Genomic DNA, 18,935 nt, shown 5'->3' with positions numbered 1-18,935 from the left:
AAGCTTTGCCAGCCTCGTTTCTGTTAATGCCACTGTCTCAGAAGAAACAATCCACAAAAGTTACTTTCAACCCAAAGTGCAGAGTTCACTGCAATCAGGACATCAATGGTCCATTCGTTCTTTTTGTAATATACTTATTATACGCAGCCATTTGACTTCATCCCTGGAGGCACACTCCATTGTCTCTAGAGACAGACGGAGGCCAACAATATTATGCTGTCAAATGTTACAGCCAAGCAGACCATTATTAAAACCAATTTCAGTAGCTCATTCTTCAATATAATGTAGGGAACCCTGTATTTCTGCAAGCCTTTTGGCCTGTTCCCTTTGCTTCTAAAGGCAGCTTACCAGAACTCCAGTGTCACGACATTGTACTGATCATCCTGAAAATGGGTTCAGAAGCCCTTTGTAGACAAAAAGATCACCTGAAATAAGACAAAGCTTCATCAAGCAAAATCCACAGCAAAATGAGTTTTGCCCAAAGCAAAAGAAAATACACCCATCCAGTTTTGGAAATACAGGGCCAAATTAAACTAACCAGTTCCACTACTGGAAGCCTGAACAAAGTCTCCTGTAGCGCAACAGGGGGGGCCCCACACCCCTCAATGGCTTGAGGTGTGTGTGTTGGGAGACCCCCTCCCACAACAGAGAACAAGGGGAAGAAAGGGGAGATTGTTCCATCATGCAAGCAGATAGCTTGCGCTGACAAAACATTGTTAACAGCATGACATTGTGTTCCTCCCACCGCATCTGGAAGCATACAGTACTTGACAGCTTATCTGCCCTGATGTTTAAGGATTGGTAGACAAGGTGTATTACAAAAGACCTGCTAAGGAGGCAATTGCTCAACAAGTTGCACTGAAACAGAAGAACTGTCTCATCCAAATGATGGAGAGATGGATGGAAAAAGGGACAAAATCCTCATCCCAAAATTAAAGATGTAGTGGTAAGTAAAGAATGCTTGAGGGGCACAGAAGTCTACTGCCTTGAACAGAATACTTGTTCCAGCAGTTACGATCCTCTTTTAGCCATTTAATATCTATTCTGCCCAACAGTTAATGGGAACAACATTCAACTCTGAATTGTTATGTTCTTTTCATAGATCCATTGAAATACAAACTAGATACTCTGAGCCAGGTCCGAGGTACAAAACACACAGAAAAAAACAGGATAGATCCTTCATGCTGCTGCTATTGAAAGGGTGATCACAAATGTGTCATCCCTGGATCTGTAGCTGATTAAGCAAAAATATTACAGCCTACTGCGCCAGCCAAGTTTCAGTGACTGATACGTAATTTCTGAAGAGATCTAAAACTTGATTATGACCTAGACCTCTTGCTGTGGCATTTCCCAACTGGGGTACAATTCTAGAGAAAGGTTGGGTCAATATTATTTTTAAATATTGCATGTATTTTCAGCATTTTCGTATTATGTTCCAATTCCATCACTGTCTTCTTCACCTACTATAAGATACAGAGAGTTGCTGTTATCTATAAGATATGCTATGGAAATGATTCTACAGTGCTAGAAGGCAACTCATAGCCAAGCTGTTGAACAATAGCTGGAATACCCTTTGAAACCAAGAGGCGAAGAAAAATAGAGCTCAACTGACGCAAAAACCCAAATTCTTTCACAAAGTATTGTTAGCTTCCTTGAGTCATGAAAACTGATGGCTCTGCTGCCTATCTTCCTTTTTGTCCTTCCTCTCTCATTTTTTCCCCTTTGTCTTGTTCTCTTTTGTGCGGTGACTGTGTGCATTGGAGTGAGTGTGTCTGTCTACAAAAGAAAACTTTATCAAAACAGATCCTAGACAGAGGAGGAGTCTAGAGATGGCACACTGATGAATCTAAGATGGAAATGCACAGAGTTCACACCTTAGAAGAGGAATAGGAATGCAGTGCATCTGCACAAATATGACAACCCACTTCTATTTCAGCAGCAATACACCAATGGTAGCGCAGCTCATGCTGAAGCTGGAAACCTTACTGGAATCAAAGCAGAATGCAACCCAACAGTATATTCAATCCCAGCAATAAACCATCACACACAATTCAAGTGAGCAAGATCTACATGGCAAAGTGCAATATCTACTGAGGGCTCCTAGAAAAGACCATTAGTAGCAGTAGTGGTAGTAGTTAGAAGATTCTGATTTAGAAAATACAAATTGGAGACCTGTGAGCAGTTGTGGAGTAGTAAGCTGAAAAGCACAAAATGGTTAAACTGCCTGTTCGACTAGACCTGAACCTCGGAAAACTAGTAATTGCTAGATTGGGATTAGGCTCATCTAGCCCTAAACCTAAACAAGATGTGTACTTACCTCTCCCACCCTGCTCTGTACAGGAGTGTTTGGGTGGAGAATTGGAGTCAGGGTAAATGTGTGGACACACATGTAAAAGCATCCTGCCAAGTATACAAGGAATAAAAGAAGTGACTAAACTGTAGTCCAGATCCAGCACAGCAAATTGCAGAAGTTGCCCACCAACTCCTTTGACCTTAGCACTGGAGTAATGAGTGACTAGGGAAACCCAGACAGATGGGCGGGGTATGAATAATAAATTATTATATTATTATGAGAGCAGAAGTAGTCAGATAAAGGACTCTGCCTGCTATTTAAGAGACTGATCTCTGAAGCACTTTATCTCCCCCTCTCAGTGCTGTGGAGCTCTGCCTTGGAAATAGGGGAAAGGGCTATGTGCACGCTAGCATGTCTGAGAGTGTGCTCGGTGCCTGTATGTTGGGTGAGCGTGCACACATGCACACTAAGTATGCACAGGGCATTACCACGGCTAGCATGTGGCCCTCAAGATAGGTGGCTAACCAACAATGCAGCCTCGGGTGAAAAATATATTGGCCACTGGATGTGCTATTTTCATTCAAAATCTTGGAGAAGATGCAGCTATATTAAGCCACTCTCTCTTATGAATCAAAATCCCTGGTTTGAGACAGGTTAAAATTACATCATGCAAACTTTGGAAGTTGCAGGTTTCCTTTATGGCAGACAAAGAATAAAGGATCTACAGCACACAAAGAGAAGAAATATTCTCTCCCACTCAGTGTACCTCTTTTCTCAGATGATTAAGAGAGTTTGAGTTGGGCAGAAGCAACTGTTAAGAATACTGGATGATGAATGGCCAAGGGTTGATATCTCTGACATACAATGTCCTATGATAAAGATCTATAAGCAGAGACTTCTTTCAATAGTTCAATAAAAAATACATTATGACAGACACACACACATACACACACACACTCTGGTCTGCCAACGCTCAAAGTCCATGTTACACAGTTCCTATACAGTTCTTTAACATCCACAAAATATACCAATGAGGTACGTAGACTTGGAAGTGTAGTCTATATGATCTGTTTTCCAAGTATGTTGCAGTTTAATTGCTTCTGCAACACAGTCTCCTTCATAGGACATTAATACACATCTCCAATACTGACTTTTCAAGAATAAAGGGCTTTTAGAAGACCTATAAAAGAAAAATGATAGCAGAGGAATGTAAAGGTGGCAGCACACAGGGAAGAATGCAACAGGTTTCTCTCCATCTTGGCAGCTCACTATGCAGTTTCAATGCAGAAGGTGTACACAACAGGTACTTTAAATCGAAAACTGTAATTTTGCCTGCTCCCACAAGATAGATAATACTACATGCCAGGAAAAGGTATTCCATTTTAAAAAAAAGAATATGCAAGTTTTCAAGTTACAGAATTTGTCACACCATGTAATCATAGCTTGTATGCAGTAGAGATGTTAGCTTGGTGAAAAATGCAAGTAATGTAGGGATCTGTGTGTTTCTTAACCATGCAACTTTGTGTTCCAGTTGTGTCTGGTTGGCAGGAGGGTGCGGAGAAGATAAAGCTGGAACCTTAAGATCCTAATGGAACAATGAAACCAAGTCTACACAAAAGTAAGTCTGACTGAATCCAGTAGGGCTTATTCCCAGTTAAGTAGGACTAGGATTGCAGCCTAAATCCCCTATGCTGAGAGATATTGAAGAAATGTGCATATCAGGAATGCTTTGATTTCATTTCCTTGCAGTTCCCCCACCAAAAACCAGTCTCTCCCAAGGTTCAGGAATTGTGGGTGGAGGTCTTGAGGAGGAAGGAAAATCCCTGAAAATCAAGAGGAGGCACCTTCTCCAAAGTAGAAAGATACCTCCACTCTTATTATGGGGCATTCCTTCCTCCTCAGCCTCCTCATCCCACAGCTTATTGCATTCAGCAGGGTAGGAAAGCCTGTTTCCTCTAAACCTGTTCCACAGGCTTTTCTCTAGATTCATCCCACCACCCCTTTTCAATTTCTGTGCATTAACATCAATGCTCCCCTTTAACTGAGAAACTGGAAAGAACATCAGATGTGATGCAAGCAATGGCCATTACAGGGACAAGAATCAAGACTACTGGCTTGCACTGCTGTAGCTAGCATGTGATCCGATGCCCGAGAGTTAGAGCAGAGATAAATGAAGACCATGGCCAGGATTAAAATCATTGAGAAGATTCATTCATTTATTTTAGAAATATCTATCTTGTGCCAATTACCGTAACTTAAGGCTTTTGTTAACCCTTGGCAACGATCTCAACATTGCTCCGATACTTTGCACATATTTTCTTTATGATTTAAAATTTATAGAATTGATTTGTGAAGCACAATTGTCTGTATGTTGATGCAATGTAACTTTAAAAATTGAACAGTAAACAATATGCACAGACAATTCCATCATTCACATTTAAAAATCACTAAAAATAATTAAAGAGTACATTGAGCTTAAAAAAATAATTCAAGTGAAGATGTTTTTGCCTGTTGAAGGATAAATGCAAACAGGTTTTCAAAGCTAGTGGTTAGAACACCAATATAAATAAGATCAGTTGTCTGAACAGGTGGATAACTTTGACAGTTTCAGCCATGGTCTGCTTCAAACTGCCTGCCCTAGAGATAGATAAAATTTTGATTCTTTGACATACTAGAGGCACTAGCCAACACTTACTGTCCAATAGGCTGAGAATGGATGGGTGGATTCAACACCACCTATAAAAGGAAGTCCTTGGACATTCAACTAATCCCTGTGACTACAGTATTTAAAACAATTGCAATATCAAAAGAGGTAAATTATCTAATTAACAGATGTAGTCTCTTGCCCTAGCTTTAAACATCAGCAGTTTCTTCGAAGTTTCAAGCTGATGGTGAACAGTCTCCCACCCCACTGTTTTCACAGTTGTTTCTGCTGCTTGGATAGCCAGTCACTTATCTTACTGTAATGTACAGATGCTATGGTTGTGTTCAACAGCTTCCCGCAACTGCTACTGATTTAGTGCTAAAGATAAACAAAGGATACAAATTTTCAAGCTGGCTTCTGCAAGCATCCTGGGGGACTCTGTGGTTTGGACTTTACTACCTCTGCCAACCCCACCAATTTCCCAGTCTGCCATTTGAACTGACAGGGATCTGCAGTTCCTTCTGTGATTTGTGGGATCTGGGTGCGATGAACCAGCATACCCAACACCCAAAAACCCTCCAACTGGAAGGGAGCCAACTTTTAGCCTGAGGGGTGTACGATACTACACACCAGTTGTGCCTTGTATCATTGTTCTGCTTGTACATAGTTTAGAGCACCCACGAAAGATGGGGAAAACAAAAGAGCCAAACAAATCTTATCGTGCACATTGTAGGACTGTCAGTCTGAATTCTCATCTACTTCCATATTCAGATGTTACATTCAATGACCAGACTAAGATAATTCTTTTAGTCCAGATGGATAATTTGCTATAAGGCACTTTAACATGGATATTTAAGCAAATAAATTTGTGTGATAAAGGTTCAGAGGCCCCAAACCTCAAAATAACCAAGGAGTTCCTTATGCAAGGATATTTGACTTTCCTAAGAAGATATGGATATGAGACCCATACCAAAGATTAAGCCATATGGTAAGGACATGTACCCTCAAGGTAAATATTAACTAGCCTAACATCTGCTAAAGGAAATACTGTCTTGAGAGCTACTGCTGAAGTTCTTCATCAAATCTTAAAACTCAATTATAAAGCATTTTCAAATAACTAGCAGAATAAGCTGTGTTAAGACAACATTTGCACTGTTCCCTTTGTCAAAGGGTTCCAGTTTCTTCAGTAAGGAAACCTAACAGCAGAATGTTATCTTTGCAACCAGTAAGTGCACTACAGCTTCTTTAAATGCCATCCTACCCTCAAATACATTTACAATATATTTGGGGGAAAATAGACTCAATATCCATCCCTTGCTTATTAGTGCTTTAAATGTTGAGAATAGCAGGATCAATTTCATATGGGGGTGGAGGAGAAAAGAGAATGTTTCCCCCCCTCCCCCAAGCTTAGAGTGGCTTATTGAAAGATCCTACAAGGTATTTTGAATAAACACTCTGAATTATACATTAATGAAGAGGTACAAAATTTAGCTGAAGTTCAGTGAAATCACATTCTCCCGAGACTGAAAATTTGTCCATCAACAGTCAACCTCCTAAAATTCTGTATCAAAAGTGTGCTGTGATAACTATTACACATTATGTTGAAGTCTTCTCACTGCTATAGCTGGAAGATGTTGCACACAAGTTCTTGGCCAAGAATAAGCAATTTCAATCCATACTAAACAGACGTGACAATAGCTCCAACTTGGTAACAAGACATATAAATACCTTGTGGTCTAGTGTGCCTGTTTAAATTACAGGTGAACAGCAGTAAAAGAGCAGTGTAAGAATGTCTGAAAATCCGTAAGTAGAATTTGAAATCAGAAAGTTCACAAGATGCTTCCTTCATACCTATAGCTGATATGTTAATTATAAGCAGTACCATAATAAATATCCTCTTTTGGATTATGTGAGAACTGACTTCTTAAACTGGCCTAATAGTGGGCTTTCCTGTAACCGTAAGAACAAGCTATATTCTAAAACTGGGATGGAGAACCTATTGCTCTTCAGATGCTGCTGGCACGGCCAATGGTCATGGCTGGTCCAACAAAAGTTTTGGAGGGCCACAGGTTGCCCATCCCTGATTAAAATTAAAGGAGCAAGTATGTAACACTGGACTGGTTTGCATGACACTGTAATCTGAAATATGGCTTAGCAGGGACCATGCAAGCATGCAGACTCCCAGAGGGGATCTTGCAGGCACTTTACTGCTCCCCAGTCTCATGGCATGTTGAGCTAAGCCAAAGTTTGGCTTAGTGTGTCACCTGAGCCCAGGCTCATGGTTATATTTTCTCATCATTATCAATGGGCTGGAGCCAGCAGCAGATTTCTGCTTAACTCAGTATGGCACAGGAGCAAAAAGGACCAGGGAACAGCAAATTGGGGTGTGAGCTCCTATACATTCACACAATCCCAGTACACCATAGTTTGGCTTACCGGATTGTTGTGCAAACCAAGCCACTGTCTCACATAAGAACATACAAAGCTGCTTTATATCAATTCAAACTACTGGTTCACTAGGCAGTGCCATCTATTACAACTGAAAGACACACTAGATCCTCAAGCAGAAGGTCTTTCCCTGGTTATTTTAAATCTGGAGATGCTACAGGCAGAACCTGGGGTCTTCTACATGTACCACCGGGTACAATGCAAGCTTTGGTAACAGAAAAACCAGCCAAATGTGCATCCCCCATTTGTGGTACTAACTCCACAGGCACTAGTGAGCGACACATTAGAGCACACCATGTTTCTCAGCAAATATCAATGTTATCCTAAAACACAGCAACGGAAGACAAAACACAGTGCATTTCCAACAGATTAGCATGCAAATGAATGTTCTTTGGAAACAGAGAACTACAAGTCAAGATATAAAATTCTATAAGGAAGAAAAGTGTATCTTACCATGATCGGAATATTAAACAAAGTACAGCATCAGTTCTGGGTATCTTTGAGCAGTTCGTCTCACAAACACGTCCAGCATTTAGTTGTCTAGGAGAAAAAGATACAGGAATGTAGTAGGTATCTCTACTGAATGTAAAAGCTATGGCTCACTACAGATGTTTAGAGCTGTATAAACAGTGGAGTCAAAGTTTCTTTTCACAGCAGCTGAATCCTGAAGTATCAATATTCTGCTTATGGTTCTGTGATCAAGAAAACCGATTTCGTAACTGGGACTAACTTGTGCACATTAACCAACAAAGCCCAGGTTAACTTTGTCATACTCATGTAGTAAAGATCAAGAAGATAGACTTTTACTTTTATTTTTTGGTAAGGAATTTAAGGGAAGTGATTTTAGATTCCTAGACAACAGCACTAAGTTTCAGCTGCCAAGCCCTGGGCTACACGGTTTACAAAGCCCCACCTTCAGCTACTAGATGTTCTGCCATTATCATCTCTCATTTCTAAGCTTTTTGTACATAAGTTTTTTTCACATCCACAGGAAAACTTGCTTTGGCTAAAATAAAATGCAAGCACTCTCACTGTAAAGGGAAGCAATGTAATCTAAGCAACATTTCATGCTGTAATCTTGGCCACACGGGTATCTAAGCCTCACATATGGCCTGGTTCTGATAGTATGGCTAAACCATGGTTTGGCTCTTAGGGCTCTGCCCTGGGTTCACAGACTCTCCTCTCTCTGGGGCTCCAATTATCTCCTCCACTTTCCAGTTTATGGAAACCACAAAAGAAGAATATTGCTTAAAGTGGGGAGAGAAGAAAACACCCATCTGCAACCCGAAGTCTAGAAATCTTAGCTGGTCTTGCTAGCCAACTTGGTCACCAAGACTTTTCTCCTCTTCTCTATCCAAGGTCAAGAAAAATCCCCTGCTCCTCAGACCTGCAAATATAAATGTAGCTCAGGTGTGGGGCTGTTCCTGCACTTTGGCCTTCAGCCCCAGCCCAGATTTGCAGAAATCAGAGATGATTCCTACAGTTGTAGAAGCCCAAGGTGCACACAGCACCATCAGTAGTCTGGCCTAACCTCTAGAATGATCCCGCTTCCCCCTGATAGCCAATGTGGAGAAGTTGTTTGATTCAGAGTAGGATTGCGACTCTGTTCAACAACCCACCTCAATCAGCCAATACCTGTTTCTCCACTTAACTATATCTGTGAAACCATGTAGGGTTAGGGAAATAAAGTGGGATATAAATACAAAATAGATATCTAGAGCTTGTTCATGCACTAAGAGCACTTTGGAAGCCAAGGGACAAAAAGACAAACCCAAATAATCCTTTCTAGATATAGAGAAGGGTGCAATAATGTTCCCTTTTCCTTACTCTGCTCCATGTAATTCTATAGTCCAGCATAACTGTGGAGACATATCCATGTTCCACCAGTAGGGCCAAGAGATTTATTATCCTCCGCAGAGGATGATGGACCATTCAGCATGAGCAGTGATGTTATGGCCCCCTATAGGCAGTTTCTTTCAAGAGATCTCAAGATACGGTAGTTTCAATCAGCACCCCCACCCTCCCAAAAAACCAAAAAGACTAGTAACTTCTGCTAGGAAAAAATAATTCAGCTCCTGGAAAGAGCTTTCTCAAAACATTTTCACAAAAGGAACATGCCTTCAAAGGGAGTGATCCTGGAGCTATCATAGAAAAGGTCCTCCCCACCAGTCTCTTAAAAGAGGGCCTGTTCAACAAGTCAACTATCACCCAGAAAACCTTAAACTACCACAAAATAATTATGAAGGAGGCTTTAACTGTACTTCCTTCAACCAAACAAGCCAACACTCCTCTACATCTTCCAATCCTCTTCACTGAAAGGAATATTTATTTATTTTTAACTTAACTTATAGACCACTTAATAAAAAAATACCTAAGAGGTCCACACAGTGGAAACTGAATTCCTCTCATGAGGAACACACAAGTAAATGAAAGGGAAACTGGCCTCTCTCACTGATCATCCCTTTAAAATAGATAAAATAATATAAAATAATACCCTCTACTTTTCAAAATCCTGACAGCTTCATACAAGCCCATATCAAAAAATCATGGGTAGACCCACTCTGAGCACCATCACCTCCAGCAGGCAAACATCAGCTCTCACCAAAAGGTCTCTGACAGACCAGAAAACAAACCCCTTCTCTTCCAACACATAGGTGAGACTGGCACATCACTTAACTAACTAGTCAACAGTCAATTGACTATGTATTATTTGACCATGGTCAAATATTTTCGATATTCCACAAGACTAGGGGTCACTCCCTTTGAAGGCATGTTCCTTTTGTGAAAATGTTTTGAGAAAGCTCTTTACAGTAGCTGAATTTTTCCTAGCAGAATACTAGTCTTTTTGGTTTTTTGGGAGGGTGGGGGTGCTGATTGAAACTACCGTATCTTGAGATCTCTTGAAAGAAAATTTGGCCAGCTGCTTATTTAGCACAGCTGTCTTTTTTTGAGGAAAAAAAGTTTTTTGTTTAATAGTTGCTACTATATGGTTTTATTTCTGTCTTCATTTTTTTGAAGTACTGCAACTTCAGGTTGGCTGTTCCAGGATAAAAGCCCAAGAGAACTTTTCCGTGAATTGCACGCAATTGTAAAAACGTTGCCTAATACCATTAAGTTATACTTTACATGAACAGGTCCTTACTAAAGCTGGTATAAAAAGTGGCAGCCAAGATCCATTTCACACAGCAAACCAGAATGACACCTACTCCCACACCAACTGGCCAGTGCCTTGAGAATTCTGCTGAAGCCCTTCTCCAGGTGCCCCATCAGTGGTGAAGGCATGTTAGGGGTCAGTGGGAAAGGGATTGAAAAGAAAGCTGCCAAAACTGTGGTGTAACCACATTTGGATAACTCTGTACAACTCTCGTCGCTGCATCTCAAGGAAGATATTGTAGAGTTGGGCAAGGTTGGGCAAGAAAAGAGCCACAAAAATTACCAGAGCGCTACAGCAAGACACCTATAAGGAACAGCTACACCATTTGAACCCAGTTGGTAGTGGAGTGGTGGAAGAGTAAGGCAGGCATGATAAAAGTGTAATAAAATTAAGCACCAAGTAGAGGAAGTGAATAGAGAGAAGTTTTTCCTTCTTCTCTCTTAATGCTAAAAGCAAGGGTCATCCAATGAAGCTGAGAGCTGAGAGATTCAGGACAGACAAAAAAAAAGGACTTCTTCACAAAGAACAGAGTTAAACTTTGGAATTCACTGCAACAAGATGTATTAATGACTACCAATTTAGAGTTTTAATTAGTTTTATCTGCCATGAATTTGTCTCCCAAGGGTTACTAATCATGATGGCTACTTATGAGCTCCAGGATCAGAGGCAGCAAGCCACTGAATACCAGTATCAGAAGAGCAGAGAGTGCTTTTCTGTTCATATCCTACTTTTGGGACTCTGGGAGGCATTTAGTTGGCCACTATGAGAAATCAGATGCTGGATTAGACAGGCCTTTGAACTGATGCTAAAGGGCTCTTCTTCTGTTCTTACTCAATCACAAAGGAGTTTGCTTTTTCAGCATTGGCACCCCATTTATGGAATGTCGTCCCTAAAGTGGTTTGGCATGGCACCTATGCTGCACTCTTTTCAGCACCAGGCAAAAGTTTTACTCAGCCAGGCATTTAAATTGGCTTTATTTCTAGTTCTGCTTTTAGGGGTTCTATTTGATATCATCTTCTAGTTGTTTCTCATACTACAATATAATTTGATTATACACTGCCTTAATATCCAACCAGGATAAAGGATGGTATTTAAATGTGTGCATATGTATGTATGTATGTATGTATGTATACTTCTCTTAAATAATTAGATTAATATTCAGTTATGTATTATCCACATGCTTGTCCTATAGTTCAGACTGCAATACTATGGTCTCTTGGAGGGCATCTGAGGGGCCTTAGGATAGATCAGATCTACCTCTCCAACATGAGAGTGAGAGATCCAATGTTGAGGCCTTCTTATTTAACTGCAATGAGTCTTCCGGCATTCTGGCCCAACCAACATCCAACACTAGATGGTCCAAGAAGGAATACGGAAGGAAGGAGCTGAGATCCTGAGTCCTCCCAGTCTCCTGTTACACACCCAAACCAGGTTTATTTATTTAAGTAACACTTCTGAACACGTTTAAATCTCTTCTTCCACTCCCTCTAACAAAAATGGAAAGGGAAATGTCAAAACAGAAAAACACAGCAGGAAATGGACGGAAGAACCCAAAGGCCTTCCACCACTCTCACTTTCATCCTGCTAGCTCAACTTGCAGGATTTTCAATTAAGGCTGTTGAATCTCCTTTGGATTTTGCTCCTCCCCTAACATTAGGGTTGCAGTCTTAATCACTAAAGCAAATCAATGTATCTTCCAGATACAGCAAGTTAAAGGATTCTTCTCTATGTAAATGAAGAAATGATTTGCTCATTTATCAGATATGAATACTTGCACAAAACACAAGCTTATGTTCACCTGGTGAAAATAAGTTTCCCTTGTCTGTCCAGTTACTATCAAATCTTGTATTATTTTTTGTTGTTTTTAGGAGGGTGGAGCTAGCCCAAGGCAGAATGAAACAGAAAGGAGCAATACTGGAAAAAAGAAGAAAAGAAAAAAAATGCCCAGTGTGCAGATTCCCACACTTAGGCTGCAATCCTGGACTCAGCTGCTGGGGAGTAAATGCCTTTGAACGCAATGGGATTTACTTCTGAGTAGATATTACAAGACTGCACTGTCTTGTGCAAGACTCAAACTGTTATGGGAGTTGTAAGACACAACCTATATTGAATGGTCTCTGTATAGATACAAAAAACCTAAAGCATGCAAAATTTACACATTGTGACAACATCAATGAAAGGAGGCCTGGTTGTAATAATAAACCACTGAAGATAATATTCTAGTTGTAAATCAACAAGGTATACTCATCAGATTTAGGAAATATATGAAGTTGTATAGGCCTTGTTCCTTGCTGATTTAAATCAATTCACTATGTTACTATGTCAGGAAATTAACTGGAAGCTATTGTAGCTCACATGGCTTCCAATTAGTAACCTGGCACAATCTAAGGTTGTTAGTAACTTGGCACAATTACCTACGAAGCTCAAAATAGTATGCAGCCAGGTTATTTAATGGAACACATCCACCCACACAAGTCTTCCCAACATTTAGGATAATCATCAGATCCCCTGCTCCATGTCCTTTCCATTCAGAGCCATGGATGGTAGGATGATTGGTGAGGATAGGACAGGCCTTTTCAGAAGTGGTGTCAAGGCTATGTAATTACCTTCCCCAGGAAAACTAGTTGGCTCACACTCTCATAATCTTTAGATAGATGATCGATATCTTCTTTTAACCTGGTTTTTGAAATCTTTTAACTTTGCATCCTGCTGCTACAAATGATTTATTGCTGGGTTTTAATACTCTTTTATTACAATACTTTGTTTTTAATATATTTTTAAGCTCCTTGGGGAGACTCTTTTAACCCAAAACATGAGATATAAATATTCAAAAATAAACAACTTGCACACAAAAATCAAATGCAAAGAACACAAATCCAATTCCCAAGCTTGGAGCTTATGAAGAAGTAGGAGATGCAGAGTGCTTTGGAGATGTTCTCAGGCCCCTTCCACGAATCCTTAAAGCCTCTCCTTAGCTCTAAGCAAGGGTCCCCATCACTTGAAGCAAGGGCATGGTGATAATGTTTGGAAGCCACAACTTTTTGGGTGGCCACACAAAATTCGTATGCCCCTGACAAACTGAACTGCTTTGTTTTTGAAATTAGAAGCCTCAAACTTGTTGATTACTGAAGTATCTTTTTTGTTCTAAAAAGATTAATGCTTACACATACTTGTCAACTATTTAACCAATCGCTTTTTAAAGGTAAAGGGCACAACTACAATAATGAGATAGCCTATAGAATGCTGTCAGATGAAAGCACAGTAGGCTGTGGTAAAGGTTAAGAGACCCCTGAACGTTAGGTCCAGTCGTGGACAACTCTGGGGTTGCGGCGCTCATCTCGCTTTACTGGCCAAGGGAGCCGACGTACAGCTTCTGGGTCATGTGGCCAGCATGACTAAGCAGCTTCTGGCGAACCAGAGCAGCACACGGAAACACCGTTTACCTTCCCTATTTATCTACTTGCCATTCGTGCTTTCGAACTGCTAGGCTGTGGAGCACCCATCAAGGGTAACACCATGCCTCAATTCAGCTGCTCACTGTTACCTGGAGGGATTGGGAAGTGCAGAAGCAGAAAAGTTTTTACTTCCTCTAGTCAAAATGAGATGCTACTGCTCAGCTAAGAAAGCAACATGACTAGTATTAGTTTGGCAACTCCCTCTTATCAGGAACCATTTCACTTCACACACACACACCCAGATGAGGTCCCAGGTCACTCTTATTTGGCTTAAAACCATAAGTGAGAACAACAAAAATCCTGAGCATCATTATTTAAGAGTGCAACATCTTCCAAGTTCAATGAAGATAGTCCATGTTCACCATATTTTAATACACATGACTCATAAATGCAACATCTAACTTGACACCAAAATAATATGTCAAGTGGCACGCTTTAGATAAATGCAAATCAGTGTAAATTAGCTGCAGCTCTTCTGCTGGATTTCCCCCCCCCCCCCAGCATACATTGACCAGGTTGCTGAGCCCTATCTCAAGCTAAGCAAAATCAAGTAGATAAAGAGGAAATAAATGTACAGTATGTTGAATTAGTTTTACATTCCAAATTTGGTTTATGGTTTATTTACCAGGTAGTTTTGAGCAAAACTAGCTCACATTCATCACACTATTCCAACTGGCTAAATTTCATTTCATCTGTAAGCTGAATGGAAGAGCCATAATAATGAGAACATACATGCCATTTAAAAGCATTTCTTAACACACCACACTCAGACAACAGTATTCAAAGTGATATATAAATGAAGTTCTTAGCTTCATTTGTGGAAGTGCCCTCAGTTCCCCTCAGATAGAAAGTACTGAGGAACTACCCCTCCAGGAATCGCTGCAATGACTACAGACTGTGTACACTTGAATATATGAATTAAAAATAAAGCTGAATGGAAGCAAGTGGTATTTGTGGATGATATGATGTGCCCACGCTGTTATACTCCAATGTGCTTTTCTTTTAACTACTTTTACACAAATGTTTTCTACCTTGCCACCATTTTACAACACATTAAAATAACTCAAGTTTCAGTGCGAACCAAAATAGACATTTTTCCTCTCATCTTAACACAAGTTGATGGACTGCATTTTAGTCAGCCTACTCTGTTGTTCATTTAAATGGAGCATTAGTTTAGTAAGAAAAAAGTAGCAAACAGGGAGGTAGAATAAACTGAATGCAAAGACTGCCAATCTGAAGTTAAGATAGCACACCAGAGTATTTAGCATTTCAGAAAAAAACCAAGTTCTCTTTGTATACTACCCCTTCAATGCTACATCAACATTCAAGTGACCTAAAGACCAGACTCAAGAAAGGCTAGGGGGAAAAGGCCCTACTGAATTGTGTGGCCTCTCCTACCTAATTCAGCTTTGAAACTATGTACTAACTCTACATATCACAGGTCAAAACTTAGGAGCAAGTCTGTCTCCCCATTTACAAAAATGGTTTTGGAATGTAAGAGCAATTAATCTATTACTTTAAGACCAATGCATAGTATGATCTAAGCTGCATGTGGTTCTAACTACAGAACTAAAAAATGACTGAACGTGTAAATTTCCAGGGTGGAGATAACGTCAACAGATTTGTACCATCTACCTACGCATGCAATTAAGCAAACAGGGACTAACCAATATTCACAACAATTCAGGAGAAATTATCAAGCCCCTGATTTTTATCTCTCCCCCCCCCCCCATCTACAGCTCCCTTTAACTAGCAATGTGGAATTGTACTCCTTGCAGACTGGGCACCTAGTTCACAATCCCTCTGACCAGCATTGTTGGAAGGGGGAGCACTATGCTCTCTGGTCATGTACAGAAAGACCTCTTAAACAGCTCTGCACACCTTTCTTAACAGCCTTGCAGGGGGTTGCCTACGGCCACCCCATTTCCACGCACTGGATCCACAAGCCGTTTTCTTACCCCCTTGCACTTTTATTCTTCTGTACTGCCCCCTTGGGCCCATGGCGACTGCCTAGGCAGCCCAGAAGACACAAACACACACTCCGTCCCTCTCCTCTCTCCCCCCCCCCACCTCAAAGCCTAAAGCAGCTCCTCACCTCCAGAAGCATCTGCAAAATCCTCCCCTCTTTCAGCGGCGACCCACAGTGGCAAATCCCCTTATTTAACTCAAATGGGGAGAAGGAAAACGGGGGTGGGGGAGTGTGCAGCGTTGCTTACCCCCAAATTCCCAGGCTCACTCCGTTCCTTCCACCCTGTTTTCCTAACCCAGGCTGCCTTGCTCCGTTACCCACAGAGACGCACGAGCCCCCCCCCCCCGCCCCAAAAGGGCTGGCATCTCCTGCCCAGACACCCGCCTTGCCACAACACGCACACCATCCACACACATACCCAAGCGCATCCACATACTACTCCGTGTACACAGATAGCCCACCCACTCAAGGTTTCTCTCCCCCCCCCCCGGGCCGTTTGTTCTTCCCCTCATGCGATGGACACGCCTCCTCCCTCCGGCCTCCTCCACGGCTCTCCTTCCAACCCGCCCCCCCCCGCCCGCCTGCCCGCCTCGGGCGACTACTCGGAGCCGCCCCCACCCCCGCCTCGCTTTGCCAATCGCCGACCCCTCCCGCCTCTTTCCCTCCCGCCCGCGCCCCCACCTCACGCTCCCCGCGCCCGCCCGCGCCAGGTTTTTCGACCAGCCCCCAAACTCCGAAACTTTCCCCCGAACAGGCAGGCGGGAGGGCGGTTACCCGGCGGCCCCTCGTCCTCTCGCCGCGTCGCCCCCCCCCCACCACCTCAACACACGCGCGCGCACAGCCCGCCTCCCCACGGCCCGCAGTTTCCACGGGTGCCGCTGGCACCATGCGGAGGATCCTCCTGCCCGCCTCCCTCCGCGCGCTCACCGCTCTTGCCCACCAAGGGCGGAGGGGCCTGGCCTGGCCGGGGGGCACCTCTCAGCCCCGGGCAGGAGGCGGCGGCGGCGGCGCAGCGTCTCCCCCCGGCGACGGCGAACTCGCTCCTTTCCCGCAAACACACACAGGCTCCATTGTCCGCCAGCCAGCCAGCCTCCCCCCTCCGCCTTCTCCTCCTCCCCCTCTCCCACATGGTACCGCCCATCGCCCCTCGGCCTCCCTCCTTCTCTTGCGCGCGCCCCCCTCCCCGTCCGCTCCCCGCGAATGAAGCAGCCTATCGCGCGCGCTTCCCCCAACCCTCCCGGCCCACCCAATCAATGGAACGTCCCCTCCTCACTCACGGGCAGACTTTGACTTCTCCAAGCCATCGGGGCCGCCTCGCCTCCCCAGCAACGGGAATGGTAGTGTCCCGATGGAGAGGAGGGGGGGCTAGATCCCCCCCTTTCCTCTCTCTCGGAATGGTATCAACTGATTCCTTAAAGAGACAGGCCTTGAATGCATGGGTCCTTCCTCCCCTGTAGAGCAGCACCGCCCTCACCTCCCTCCATTCATCCTGGCACCGCCCCCGCAATTAGCATAGGCCAGCCCCATACCTCAAGGTAGTTTTCTTTCCGCCGCCTCTTCCCTCTTAAAGACGCAGCCACCCAATGGCACTTCTTAAAGCGACATGCTGCCCTTTAAAAAAAATATTCTTTTCCCCCCACCACACACACACCCCCCGCAAAGCCATCTCCACCAGGAACTCCTCGGAGCCAACCTGGAATCTCGGCACGTTTATTTCGAGGCATCAGAAGGCATAGAAGTGTCTCTGTGGCAATGCGAGGGGGAGGCACACGTCCCAAGCCTAAGCCACACCCAGGCAGGGCGCGCACACACAAAACACACACACACACACACGGACGCTCTGCACACTTCCCACACCTCAGGGCCCCTCGTCTCCCAGGTACGGCAGCCGCACCGCACGCTGCAAGAGCACACACGACACCTCGCCGCGCTGAGATGCGTAAGCCTGCAGCAGGCTCTTACCAAAATCAAGAGACAGGGCGAGTGAGGCAGGGAGTCGGGCTGCAGCGCAGCACAGGGCGAACACACGTTCTCCTCCCGCCTCCACTTGCCCCCCCCCCCCAAAATAGCAGACACTGATTTAAAGAGCAGGTCTGCACCATCCATCTCAATTGCAGGCGCACAAATTGGATTTTGCAGAATTAAAAGCCGAGCTCTCTGGCCGGGAGGTCAGGGTCGTTGTATTAATTCAGGAGACGCATTCCATCTCGGCGATCGGGCGGCCCCCCGAATCTGATCGGCTCCCAGATTTATTCTCTCCTTCCAACCTCACACGCCCGCTCCCCCGTCTTGTGTGCCCTATTACATAAACCCTGCGGGCTGTCAACCAAACCAAACGCATCTCACGCTTTAATGTTGCTAGGTATACTCCAGATCCATTAAAATCTATGGAATTGTGCTCATTGGTTTCGATAGGTATGTGGATTGCACCCGTATGACACTTCGCTGGCAAAACAGACATAAAAAAGCCAAAAGGCGGCGGGGGAACCATGTTCATATTGATTTAATACAGCTCCTCTTGGCCTGTGGATTGTGGCTAGCTACAGATATCCACAAACCACAGTGGTTATAATGAATTTGCAGGGATTAGCTTCCAGCATTTTTAATTTCCACACGTCTTTACAATTAAACGGCAATGAGATGAAATGAAAATTTGTGCCTCCTTTTCTTGTCTCTAGGAGGCAGGAGACTTAACCCTCTCCACCATATACTCTTACTAAAGTTCAATTCTCAAGTCTAACCCCTAACATATTTCCTCCTGTTTCCTTTCCTCACCCTCACATTCGAGTGGGAATTTTGCACCTTACATTTGCCCATCCCCTCTCAAACCCACCCCCACAACAAAGAGATAGAAAACAGAATTGGCACTAACTTTTGTGAATATAGCTTCCCATTTTGAGCATAATGGAATACAGGAGGCAAATCCACATTGTCTCCTTCGTTGTATTTTGAACTGGAGGCACCAACCAATA

The 18,935-nt window shown here is 43.3% G+C and overlaps 1 protein-coding gene across 5 annotated transcripts in view; it reads right to left on the bottom strand.

Moving 5' to 3' along the window:
- The window catches only part of BCL9 (BCL9 transcription coactivator), a 98,576-nt gene that overhangs the window by 18,473 nt on the left and 61,168 nt on the right, over positions 1-18,935 (bottom strand). Inside the window, exons 1-4 of one of the 5 annotated variants that reach the window (XM_079974764.1) lie at positions 16,891-17,062; positions 7,839-7,925; positions 2,318-2,400; positions 349-425 (exon numbers count right to left, since the gene is read on the bottom strand). The gene's annotated coding sequence lies outside the window, so the exon portion shown is untranslated. Of the gene's footprint in view, positions 1-348; positions 426-2,317; positions 2,401-7,838; positions 7,926-16,890; positions 17,063-17,240; positions 17,406-17,492; positions 17,643-18,935 lie in introns of those variants that run through there. The other 4 variants (XM_079974763.1, XM_079974761.1, XM_079974760.1 and 1 more) reach the window with 4 other exon arrangements.

Source organism: Podarcis cretensis, assembly GCF_951804945.1.
Source record: "Podarcis cretensis genome assembly, chromosome: 4".
NCBI classification, from domain to species: Eukaryota; Metazoa; Chordata; class Lepidosauria; order Squamata; family Lacertidae; genus Podarcis; species Podarcis cretensis.
The sequence above is the reverse complement of the archived record's forward strand: the minus strand, read 5'-3'. Positions and strand labels throughout refer to the sequence as shown.